Below are 13,481 nucleotides of genomic sequence, written 5' to 3' on the forward strand. Positions count from 1 at the left end.
TACACTGAGAGCTGAAGTCATTGAGGAATCTAACTGATCTTGGTCTCGTCAACTTGATTTATGAGGTCATGGAGGAAAAAACATTATAATTTGCTGCCAAGTTTACAATGTTCTAAAAAAGTTTCACACTCACTTATTGAAAAAAATATAAGACAAACACTTTACTTGTTATTAGTTCATGAGCTAAATGGTACAATGACCACAAATCTCATATTAATTCTAGAAACCTGCTACCGAGCTGGAAGAATTGGGGATATTGTATTTAACTTAAATAATTTACCCATTTGGCATGTTAAAATTGAACCCATGATATCTTTAATATCTTTCTGCTAAATCTACTAATCTGAATTCCGGCAGCTGTGAGCAGCAGTTTAGTTTAAAAGTCCCTGATGGCCACACACAGACCTCCTTTTCCTTCATCTCATGACTTTCATTTGGTATAATAAGACTCTTACATACAACAAGTCACATTGTACAAACTGCCACTGGAACGCTAATAAGAGCAATATTCTTTCTTGTTTCCACTGATTTTTCGTCCAATCGGTGAAAGCTTCTGTTAGCAGACCTGTCATCCATCTCATAAAAGACAGCATCTGCAGCAATCACTTGGACATCTGCCGCTGCTTTGAGGCAAGTCTTTGTCTGCGCTGTGTGTCCGTCTGATCCTGATGATCGCCACGGGCTACGAGCTGGCCTCAGCTGTCAGACAAGAGCTCTAAAAGGAGGGAACTGTTTGGCAGGGTGGAATCTGCTTGGTTGAAATCGATGAAGACTTGGGGGGAATTTTTACTGCCGGTGGGTGGGATCGGAGGTCCTACCAGATGCTGATGCCATGATGACTGCTGAACAACCATCACTGGGAGAAAGTGGTGGTGTTTAAGCGTTCAGTGAAAAACTGCATAATGGGTATGTAGAGGATGGAATGCTCCTTAAAAGCCTTTCAGGCAAAATTTGGTGCAAAAGACACCAGTTCAAATAAAGACTACTTGGGGAGTAGTATGTGATGAGCACAGTGTATTACTTTAAATCTATTTTATGTGGGCTGCACGGTGGTGTGGTGGTTAGCATGGCAGCCTCACAGCAAGAAAGTCGCTGGTTGGAATCTCGGCTGTGGGGAGGTTCGAACCTTGAGGGCGGTGGCCTTTCTGTGTGGAGTTCGCATGTTCTTTGCGTGGGTTCTCTCTGGATACTCCGGCTTCCTCTCCCTGTCCAAAGACATGCATGTTAGCTTAATTGATTACTGTAAATTGTCCCTAGGAGTGTGCGTGAGAGTGAATGGTTGTTTGTCCCCTATGTGTTGGCCCATGCTGGAATAGGCTCCAGCTTACCCGCGACCCTTAATGGACTAAGTGGTACAGAGAGAATGAATGAATCTATTTTATGCAATCTTTTTTTCTTTTTTTAACAGTTTAAGTCACAAAGATAATTCTTTAAGTTTTACATTATTTGTTATACATATTACATATTACACAGACTCTCTTGACACTTTAATGATGACTGAATTGCATTTTCTGTGTGGTATTTTTCAAGCTGAATTATTGTTTTTTTTTTTTTTCAATTTTATTAATCAGTTCTTAAAGAGCTTTGAATAGTTTTAATATCTCCACGTAAATAAAAGAAAAATAGTATATTTATTTTTAGTACAGCTATAATAATTTCAGTTTGTATTTATTTGTCCATATTAACAGTAACAGCCTCAAACACGAGTAAGCTGGTTTTTCATGGAAACAGATGTGCACATCAAAGTGCTTTTTCATAAAGGTCCTGTGCTGTAGGAAAATCAGTAAAGCATACTTGTCATTTTAAATAATTTCATTTGTCAGTTTGCCGCCGCTCATTCCTCCCCCACCTCTGCACTCTGACAAGTCAGACTCTTGTAATTGCAGATGTTTTCTCAGGAGCTCTGGACCACAATTTCCCTGGTACAATTATGAAATAAAACTGTCTGAAGCCTTTTGTCTTTTCCACTCAGTGATAGGGAAAAAATCACAGGCTCTTAGCTTTCAAAAGAGCCTTCCAATCAGAGCTGACTTTTAATGACAGCAGGTTGACAGGCTGAATGTGAAAATCCAGCTCTGATGAATAACGCTCCTCTCAGCTCTATCATGCATCCTTTTTTCATGTTGGGTTTATTTCCACATCTGCCCACATCATTTAACTACAGCGTCTTCTCTGGGCTGACTTCAGCTGTTACATTTAAAACAATTTACAGCGGACATGTGACAATATCACAGGAATGTTTCTCTCTATAGACAAACGTGACTTTCACGTGGACATCAGATGATGTGACGTACACTCACTGATCACTTTAATTAGTTCACCTGTTCGTCAGCTAATCAGCCAATCACACTGCAGACACTAAGTGCATTAAGTCATGTAGACATGGTCAAAATGATTTGCTGAAGTTCAAACTGAGCAGGATGAGGAATAAAGAGGATTTAAGTGGCATGGTTGTTAGTACCAGACGAGCTGGTCTGAGTATTTCAAAAACTGCTGATCTACTGGAATTTTCACACACAACCATCTCCAGGGTTTACAGAGAATTATCAAAAAAATAGAAAATATCCAGCGAGCAGCGGTTGTTTGGACCAAAATGCTTTACTGATGTGAGAGGTCAGAGGAGAATAGACAGACTAGTTAGAATTTGATGAAACAACATAAAAACACCATGAAAACATGGATCCATCAGGCCTTGGATCAACAGTTAAGGCTGTTGCTGGTGGTGTAATGGTGTTGGGAATTTTCTTGGCCCACTTTTGGCCTCTTAGTACCAGCTGAACATGGTTTTACCACCACAGCCTACCTGAGTATTCTCATCATGAATGTGTGGCTGACAAACGTGCAGCACTGTGATGCTGTCATGTCAATATGGAGCAAAATCTCTGAGGAATGTTTCCACCATCTTGGTAAATTTAAGCCTCCATTTAGGCAGTTCTGCAGGTGAAACGCGGTCCAATCCAGTAGCAATCTGGTATTAGCAAGGTGGGTATAATACAGGGACTGTTGGGCCACTAAGAGTCAGCACAAATAGTGCACTGACTTGTTTTCAGACTATTTAATAAGCCATGCCTGGTGTGTTGTATGTTCAACTTCTTGTTTTCTTTTTATTGAAGTTGGTAGTTTTCCCTGATTTTCATCAATTGCATTTTACATGTCTTAAAGAGTGTTTGCAGCGTTCTAGTAAAAATCTGTCATTTTAATCCAGGAGGGCAAGAAAGGAGAGACAAAAGGTTAACTTTGCCAGCAGTGGTGCCGTATCTGCAGCTCAATCCTGTCCTGCTCTGCAAGAATCAGTTTCAGTCTTGTGGGTAAAACCCATATTCCTGTTGATAATGATCTTTTGTGAATACATTATAGGTAGATGAAGTGAACCCCAAAGGTACAAAAATCTTAATTAAAGGAATAGAACCTGTTTGCTGAGTCCAGTTTAAAGAAATCTGATAATGGACTTGTTGTGTAAGGGTTTAGAGTAATAATAATTGCAAATTTGAGAAATTTATTGTAGATTTTAAGTACAGTTTATCCTCTGACAAGGCTCCACATTTTTGAGAGTGCATTAGGACAGCCATTCCTCACAGTTGCACTTAAAATTGATGGTTGCATTAATTAGCAGAGCCACAGCCGGCAGAAGAACAGGAAGCCACTTGAAATCAACAGGCAGCCTCCAGCTGCGCCTACGTTAGCTGGAACACTCATCATCCAAATATTCAAGCCAAAATCGCTGTCTGGTTAAAAATCCAATGACTGCTTGCTGCCATGTTAAATTATAGGAGCTAAATAGTGAGGTTTAACATGCCAGCCACAATTACAAACTGATCCACGTATTTAGTTTTTTTCAGTGATAAACTCAAGTGTGTTGAAACAGAACATATTTGAGGAATGCTGCCACATTTGCTATATGCTAGCTCGAGGCTGGCAGCACTGGTGAGTTTGCCTACTACGTTACGAAGAAAAAGCCAAACATTTATTCATTTTACTGTTACCAAATGTCTTCATGAATAAATCCTTTGGAACAAATTGGCTTTTAACAGACAAGATAGAGATTTTGATCAAAAACTTATCATGTATGATTGATGATTAATCATCTTGACTTTGACTTTACATTCGCCTCATTCCTTTGGCTTATCTTCAGTGTTAAAACTGTGCATCATCACCATAAACATCATCCAAAGTTTTTTTTTTTCTTTCTTCCTTTCTTTTAGGTATTAGAACTGTCAGTTGTTCCTGGAGTTCCTTCTTTGTTCATATTCTTTAGAAAGTGTATTCACCTCTAGAAACAACTCATCCAGCACTATTACTCAGAACATGGCAGCTTTTGTACTAGAGATGTTTCCAAGAAAATGTGTTTTTGGTTGAGAGGGCAAGTTGACCCTTTTAAGCTTATTTAAAGACACAGCCATCTTGGATCAGTGCATGCAGTTTATTTTTTCCTGGCTTGCACCACAGTAAAAGAAATCACTGGATTAGTCCGCTACATCTTACAGATGGTTGTTCATAAATGAGGTCCATGGCGATTCTGGTTTTGCAGGGTGACTAAATATAAGAGTCAAGGCTGTTCCACATTTAAAAATATCTGGGTTTGAACCTCATGAAGTAACTAAAACAGCTTCAGATGCCTATGTTGTGTTTATATTAGACAAATGGATGGATTTTGGTATAAACATCATGAGTGTAAAGACAACTAACAGTGCTTAGTATTAAATTATTTATTTGCTGGGCAACTGAAAACATTCATTTGCTGTTTAGAAACACAGAAAATACCAGTACAAGAAACCATAGTTTGCAATTCCCAACCCCCACATACATTATGTACAAAGAAAAGCAATTAGGTGGCTATGCCTGCTCGGTCTGCAGGGTCGTTGCTGGGTGGACGGTGGGTCACTGGTAAATCAATATTTTATATTTTACTGTGGCAAATCCACAATGGGTGATCCATAATAACGTGATTATTTGATACATCACATACGATCACTAGTATTTTGCGGAATGACCTCTATTTTGAAGTTGAAATTATGTTGAAGCCACTTCCTGTCAAACATTTCATCCATCAGATAGCTTAAGTTGACAGTAATGTTGACTTTTAGAAGAGTGGTAGGTAACTGCTCTCTGATTGGACAGGTTGTCATTGTCCAATCAATTTGAGGAGTAAAAACAGATGTAAAATTTGCCCCTTCATGGCCAATTTGATGGAATAACAATGAATCCTCATGCACATTGAAAACATCCATCAGTTTATTTCCAGTACCTGCTTTAATATGTTCAAGGTTTCAGATGTCTAGAAGGAATCCGATAATTTTGTAAAGATAATCAGAATCGCTGGGAATTAAGAAAACATATAAATTTTCCGTATAATTATTTTCTTTTTTAAACTACCTCACTGTGTTTGCTTCTTATGGATCATGCCCTCAGAGTTATTCCTCACAGATGTTCACATGTTGCCTTCACTGACTCTCGCACCGCGGGTGAAAACTAATGAAAGCATCTCAAACTGAATCGGGCACGAATTTACTTCCCACGATGTTGGGCTCACCACCCGTCGCTGCTGGCAGCAGCTGATGGAGCTGATGGTGATGGTGGTGGTGGTGATGATGATGTGGCAGAGGGCCTGCAGGAGTTTATGATCCGTGCAAATGGATGAATCTGCATATTGTTGCATATGAGTTTGCCTAATGGATGCCTACATACTGAGGTGATGATGGTGATAATAGAACATGAAGTGCGGGCTAACTGCTGTGCACACACACACACCTACACACACACACACACACACACACACACCTTGTTTCTACTTGAGTCATGGAAAAATGAAGAGGCGGTGAAGATATTAAGTAAAAGTGGACAAATGTGTGACAACGAAAAACTTGACAACTAAAGAAGAGAGAAGCGCACAAAAGGCATACAAAAAAGGAAAATGAAACAAAGAAGGGTCAATTTGAAGAAGAAAATTTAAAGAATAGAAATAACAAAGAGAACAGCAGCACAATAGGGGGTTGAGAAAAGAAAATAATAGAAAAATTAAAAAAATGAAGAACAAAATGATTTACCAGTATCCCCAGTGACAGGCTATACATTTAAAAAAACCCTCAGCAGCCACTTTATGCACCTTAATAGTACTTAATAGTTGTGCTGCCTTTTCCCTTTGGAATTGCCTTAATTCTTGATGTCATAGAGGTGTTGGAAACATTCCTCAGAGGTTTTGCTCCATAATGACATGACAGCGTCACACTGTTGCTACAGGTTTGTTGGCTGCATCCATGATGAAAATCTCCCGTTCCACCACATCCCAAAGCTGCTCTACTGGATTGAGATCTGGTGATTGTGGAGGCCATTAGAGTACAGTGAACTCATTGTTATGTTCAAGAAAACAGTTGGAGATAATTTTAGCTTTGTGTCATGGTGCATTATCCTGCTGGAAGTACCCATCAGAAGATGTTACACTGCGGTCATAAAGGGATGGACATGGTCAGCAATAAGTAGGCTATGGTGTTTAAATGATGTTTAAATGATGTTTACATGTATAAAAAAACACATTAACAAGTTTGATTAAACAAAACTACATTTAGGAAAAAAAATCTACATCTTTGGAAACAAATTTACAATGCCGAGACAAATCTACAAGAAGCAAAACACAAGTAAAAACAAGAAATTAACAAAGACAACTTCTAATGCAGAGGGAATGTCCTCAATATTTGAAGTGATGCAATAATAGCCTCATCTTGTAGTTGACATTTCTGTGACTGTTAAGTAACTCTCTCTCGCTCTCTCTCTCGCTTTCCCACTCTAACCTTAAAGGGGCCACGCTGTTCTTTTAACATTGCGCTGGAAACACCACAATGTCTCTGCACATTGTGACAAAACTCTCGTCCATACAAAAATTCCACTTTTAAAAAAAGCTCTCGACTTTGTACGCCATTAGTCATGCACATGCGTTATATAATATTTTAGTAGACAAGGTGTATCCAGGTAGAGCACAATGCCAAGTGTTCCCTCTCCTTAACCAGAGCCACTGTGGAGCCTTTTTTTGCAGCTTCTGGAATGTTCTTGATTGTACTCCGCCTGTGCAGGCCACAGATCCCTAAGAGTCCTAGGACTTGGTATAAAGACTGGCCTGTAAAAGCCCCTACATCCCACTTAAACTGGCTAAAGGCTGGTCTTCCACCCACTCCTCGAACACTCAGCAACTAGGTCAGCGTACTTAGCCCTCTTTCTTTCCCGAGATTCCTCCATTCGCTCTTCCCAGGGGACAGTTAGCTCGAGTAACACCACCTGCTTGCTTGCTTCAGACATCAAGACCATGTCTGGTTGGAGAGACATCATTGCAATGGTCTCCAGGAACCTCAGCTGCCTCCCTTGGTCAACCAGGAGCTGCTAGTCTCTTGCTGATGCGACCAGCCCCCCTTGGGTCTCTCTGGGAGGGCTAAGGCTTCGTGCCTGTTCAGACAAAAACAAATGCTGATGTTAATGTTAGTATAAATGCTGTCTGTTACTGCCTTCAGGACCTGGTCATGGTGCCAGCGATAACACCCATCTCAACAAGCCGTTCAGTCCACCAGGCCCCAGATGAACAAGTTGGCAGGGCTGGGGAGGACATAATACATGGACTGGACCAAGAACTGAAAGTGTCGTGACTCGGCCTTCCAGAGCTTTAAACAAAGTAATCTTGTGGTCAGTCCTCTGCTCCCACTTAGTCCAGGCCCACAGTTTGGACATGCCCACCACTCTGTTGCAGTGGGCTTACTCCACTTCATCTCAGACCTCCTCCTGGATTAGTTTCCGCTTCTCCTTCCCTAATAGCTTTGGATTGCTGCCAAGTCTGGCCCGACCAGTCGCCCCTGTTCCCACCAAGGTGTTGTGTTGCAAACATTCCTTCTTTCATATAATGGTATGATTCCAGCCTGTCCATGTTATTGGCTGCATGGTGTGCCCATCATAATTAAGTTCTGCCCCTGAATGCAGAAATGAGGCAGAAAAGGCTCAAGCGCTCTCTGATGGGACTAACTTCTCATTCACTACAAAGATGTCAAGATTTAATTACCTACCAAATATCAGGAGAACATTTTTATTTATTCTTCCCAAACTGGAAAATTTCTAGTAGGACGATTTTTTAAAAAAAAGAGTATTGGAGAATTATAGGATGAAATTAACTGCAGAGATGAGAAAACTAGGAAATAAAACAAAGACTGAGGATGAGGAGAGGAATGGAGAAACCATCAAAGAAGCATAGGAGAGTAAAAATGAAGTGCCATATGTCAGTCTTCAAGCCACACACTCACAAACACACATAAAGTGTGACCTCTGACATCTCCCTCACAGTTTGCTGCAGGGTTCATGTCTTTAGCTGCATTTCCATTGCAGTTTTTTGCAAAATAATAGTGATATTTCTAAAATTTCGATTTGCAGGCGTTTTCATTGATTAGTGTTTAGCGCATTAGCGCAATATTTTTATAAAATCTTGTCTCGCAAGACTCCACTTTGAGGAGGCAGGAGATTTCTAATTCTTTGTAAAACGCTGCATTTCGCTGTTTGCAATCAAGGATGGCTATTATGTTTTTTTTTTCTTTAATTTTTTGTACAAAGATTTCTATCTCCTCCTGCATCTGAGCTGGTCACGTGACACATCACATATGGGTATGTGTAAATGTGAAAAAAAAACATTTACACTTTTGCGAAATACTTTTCTATTGACCCGTCTGAAAAACCACCTCATGAGAGAGAAAAAAATTTTTGTGATATCTGAGAGGTTTTTTTGAAATGTAGTTGTTTTTTTATTGTGATATTTAGGTTTTGCACAATTCTAGGGGTAATGAAAATGCACTTTTTGTGAGATTCCCATTGCAGCAGATAGTTTGTTTTCCTTCGCATGCTGAGATATGAAACTGAGCAGAAACTCAGAGGAAGAGATTCATGATGATACACAAACAAAAACTGGATGTTTCGCTGGGAAGGAAAAATCACATTAAATCCAGTGTAATTAAATGTTCTAATTTTTTTACACCAGTTATTGAATCACAAATTGTTTCTGTTGCAGGGGTGGCCAACGTCGGTCCTCAAGAGCTACAATCCTGCAAGTTTTCCATGCATCCCTGCACCAACACACCAGACTCAAATTAAATGGATCCAACAGCCTATAAGGATCTGCACAATGACTCATTAGTTTAAGTCAGGTGTGTCGGTGCAGGGATGCATGTAAAACCTGCAGGATTGTGGTCTCGAGGACCGGCGTGGCCACTGCCGTGTTAGGGCATCAAATATAAAATACAGCCATGCATAATCATTGGTGGTGACTTTAAATAACAGACGCTTCAAAATTTTCTTCTCCTTCTTTGGGTTACAGAAGCTAGATGTGTCTTTGGCATAATAATGGGCTTTAATATTATTTGGAATGCTCTATAAATATCTAAATATGCATTTTTTAATGCCTCTTTAGAGAGATCTTCCAGCCATAATCAGTCATACAATGACTGAATTTTATTTTCAGTTCTGCCACCTTTTTATCTTTTATTAATTTATTTATTTATTTATTTGGTGATTTTCTTGAAATTTTTTATTTTTTATTAATCTGGCCCTTGCAGTTGCAATCTATGGGGTATCTTGTGCTCTTGATGACTATATAACTAAGGTGATTGTATTTTTAACATAACAATAACAGCCAGAGCACATGTATTCTACTGTATAAATCATAACAGTATCATTTTTACCGTAGTTCATAATTAAACTCTACATCGCCTTCATTCAGTAAATTTGCAGTGGACAGGATGTGCTTCATGTCTTTGTTCTGATTGGATATTATTTTTCATCTGACTATCCAGCTGATGGAGCTGGTGGAGAGTTTCAAAGGATGAAGTTGCCAATAAGATGAATGCATCTGGTGAAAAATAACATAAAGAAGAGAAATGAGATGCTGTAATTACCCAAAGGGAAAGGTCAAGATGTTTGGGCGAGTCTTTGTAATTAGCTTTATTTTATTTATTTTTTTACAAGCAGAACAAACAGAGCAGTCTTTTGTGAAATTGTGTTAGAAAGGTTACTCAGACCTTTACAGTTGAAGGATTAGTTATTCATTTAAAGCTTAGAATAATGTGTGCCCAGCAAACAGCAGAAGCCTTCAGGTATCTGGACACACAAAAACACATGCTCCTAAAAATGACTTAATGTCCTTTAGATCGACTGAGGAAGACTGGAAATGGGAATATTTAGAAGGCAAGGTTTTAATTGAAACTAAGTCAAATTACTTGATGAATTCTTAGTGAAAGTAATTAACCTGATGAAGTGACTTTAAGGTAAAAAAAGAATATTTTTGCAGCACACTGGCAATCCCATTTTGCCATCAGGGAACTCACACTCTATTACTATTTAATCGTGAGCGCAATTTTCGCTTACTTAAAATGTGATACCTAGTGGCATGACTATATATGTAATATTGACTGTAATAATATGGAAAAGCATTAATATTTGTTTCTCACTTTTTATAATGTCAGTTCATTAATGATGAGAAGTCTAAGATAATTTAGCTTTTTTTTTGGGTCAAAATTTCATATTTTAGCTCCTCTTCTAGAGGTGTGGGAGCTTCAGGGTCTTGCATAAGACTGTTTTTAGGATTGCGCTCTTCAGAGTGAGATGTATCATGTTTCTCTAGGTACCTGTTGGAGTTACGTCTACAGAGCAGGATCATTGCCCAAGTGCTCAGATGACCACAGGCACTGCTGTGCTCCCCTTCCAGGCTTTCTGTAGCTCTTCTTTGAACCCCTGGTATTTCTCCTTTTTCTTTTTTTCCTGATGCCATCATTTGGGATGGCTACATCAACCACAACGGCTATCCTCTGCTGCTATCTGATCTGGGAGTCCAACAGTCAATCTCCACTACCTTGGGAGATGTTTCTTATTTTGACCTAGGGGTCTTCAGTACATATGCATAGGTGTTTCTGTACACTATGCCAGCTCTTTGGTTATGATGTTCCATGTATTCATTTCTTGCCAGTATCTCACACCCTGGTGTTAGGTGCTTGATTGTTTCAGGGGCCTCATTGCACAGCATGCCATTTACTCTATCCATCCATCCAGCCATCCATCCTCATTGCAACCCCAAGGTGCGGCTCATTTCTCTCTGGTTGCTGGATGGAGTAGAGCGCCCTTATAACTGGGCAGGTGTGTGTTTCAGTATGCGCTATGTGCTGGCAGTTGGTGTAGCTCAGCTGGTGTGGCCTAGTGGCAATGTCGCCGTGATCGTAAGTGCCATCCCTTTTTCTCTCTTGCCGGGGCTTTGACGGTCCTTGAAAAGTTACACCTGCTTGTTTCTCTGAATTTGCATACCAGTGGCTATCCAGGCCGTGTTGAAAGCCACATGCCATGTAGTTCCACCCTGGCGGTGTACTGCTTGGCCAGGTTGAGTTTGGTGCTAGAGCAGTTCATCAAGACCTGCCACAGTATTCCTGGTCTCTTCTCTCTCCCTCCCTAAGGGAAGGGATATACTGTTAAGACCACATTCGCTCTGCAGACAGAGCGGAATATTAATTGAGGTAATAACAGGATTTGTGTGTTTTCTCTTTTAGACATGAGAATTAGCGCATCCTATGCTACCGTGTGTGCAGATACCCTGCTGTTTTGTCTCCGCTTGGATTCCCGTCTGTTCCTATAGTCCATCAGCGAACAGACAATTGGTTAGGTTACTGACAATGCACTCGATGCAGCCCAGATTCTGTTAATATTTGTTTTTCTTTTTTTTTGCTTGTTTTGTTTTGTTTTGTTTTGTTTTGTTTTATGGGTCTAATTTTATTATTTGAACTGTTCTGTTGCATGTGACCCATTTTGCTTTGCATGTATTAACCCTTTTTGTTTACAGGGCTGAGGTCTCTGTATGATCCAAACCCCGACATACAGGATTAGTTAGGGAATTGTCAGCTTTCATTTTTTTCAACTGTGTTCTTTGAAAAAGAAATTGTGTAAATAAAATATAATTTTATTTTTGGGAATCCATCTGCCAAGGTGCATTTTATTTTGGACCTACCTTTAGTTTTAGGTTTACAGAGGGTTTAACTTCATCCACCTTAAACACCCCTGGAGAGGTTGTTCACTGTAATATGAAAGCAAATGTCATGTTGTAGTTCTTCCACTCAGATGTAAGTTGCTTTGGAGAAAAGTGTCTGCCAAATGACTGTAAAATAGAATAGAATAGAATAATGTTAGCATCTATGTTTGTAACAAGCTTAGCGCCACAGCAGTGTAAACCATAGACTGTATAAAAGACAGACGGAGCCTCCGTGATGTCACCCGTAGGTTTCAGAGCAAAAGTGAGGCACGTTGGGCGTTCCCACCATCGCCATCTTGGTCGTGTCGTGTGTGTCGTTAGTTCCGGAAAATCCAAAAATTAGCAAAGAGGTTGAGCTTAGAGGGGGACTGTGCAGGTGGAGGTGGATGATTGACAACCATCAAACTCCGAGCTGCCTGTGGCTAAGAGCTACCTGAGCTAACCCCGAGCAACGGTAGATAACCAGCTAAGGGAGTTAGGCGGGCTAAAACTAAGGCATGCTGTTAGCCGGCTAAAAACTGTGTTTTTGCGAATATTTGATACCTGTCAATCAAAAGGACATGCCCCTAATTATGCCGAATTTCAAGATTAAATAACATCCAAACAGATGAGTTAAAAAAAAAAAATACTCACATGAATGAAGGTAAGCTTGACCTATCAATCCTAAAATGGATTTTTGTACTGGGTTTTCTTTCTGTTGTGAAGTTGGTCTTTTTAACATGGGCGTCTATGGGGATTTGCTCTGTTTTGGAGCCAGCCCCTAGCGGATGAGGGGTGAACAGCAATTTTTTTGCACTTCTGCATAGGCTTCACATTTACAGGCAGAGGTTGCTACTTGGTGTAAACATTTTTACTACTATCTTGTTACTTACTTCCTCTAAGATTCATATTTTCACTACTCATCTCACACAGTTATTTCAGACCCTGAAAAAAGATCAGACACAGGTCCCGCAGGTTGCCCAAGGGTCCAGTCAAGATGGCGGGTGGGGCGGGTAATTAAATACGCAAGTCACAATGCATGTATCCTGCAACTAAAGGTAACTAGAGCCCGCACAATGTTAAAAAATATCATGTGAAAAAAAAGAACATGTTTATGCAACACAGACATTACAAATAACATCTCAAGGCTGGTCGACACATAAGGATTTTGTAAATGTGAATACATTTTTTATCTGTTAGAGACCTCACACATGAAGATAAAATATCAGGCATTTAACAGTTTTGATCGTACTGTGTGTGGTGTGCTCTGATAAGCGCAGCACAGAACAACACACATAACGATGCTGTCCTGCAACCGATCTAGAATTTAGTCCTCTGAGCCAGAAATTTTGCGTGATCAAACGTGATCTAATAAAAACGAAAGAAGAAACATAGTAATAACCGGAAAAACAAAGAAGAACCATAACAACAACTGAAAAACACAAAACCCAGCATAGCAGAGGACTTACATAATGAA

The sequence above is a fragment of the Melanotaenia boesemani genome, chromosome 7 (assembly GCF_017639745.1).
Source record: "Melanotaenia boesemani isolate fMelBoe1 chromosome 7, fMelBoe1.pri, whole genome shotgun sequence".
Classification (NCBI taxonomy): Eukaryota; Metazoa; Chordata; class Actinopteri; order Atheriniformes; family Melanotaeniidae; genus Melanotaenia; species Melanotaenia boesemani.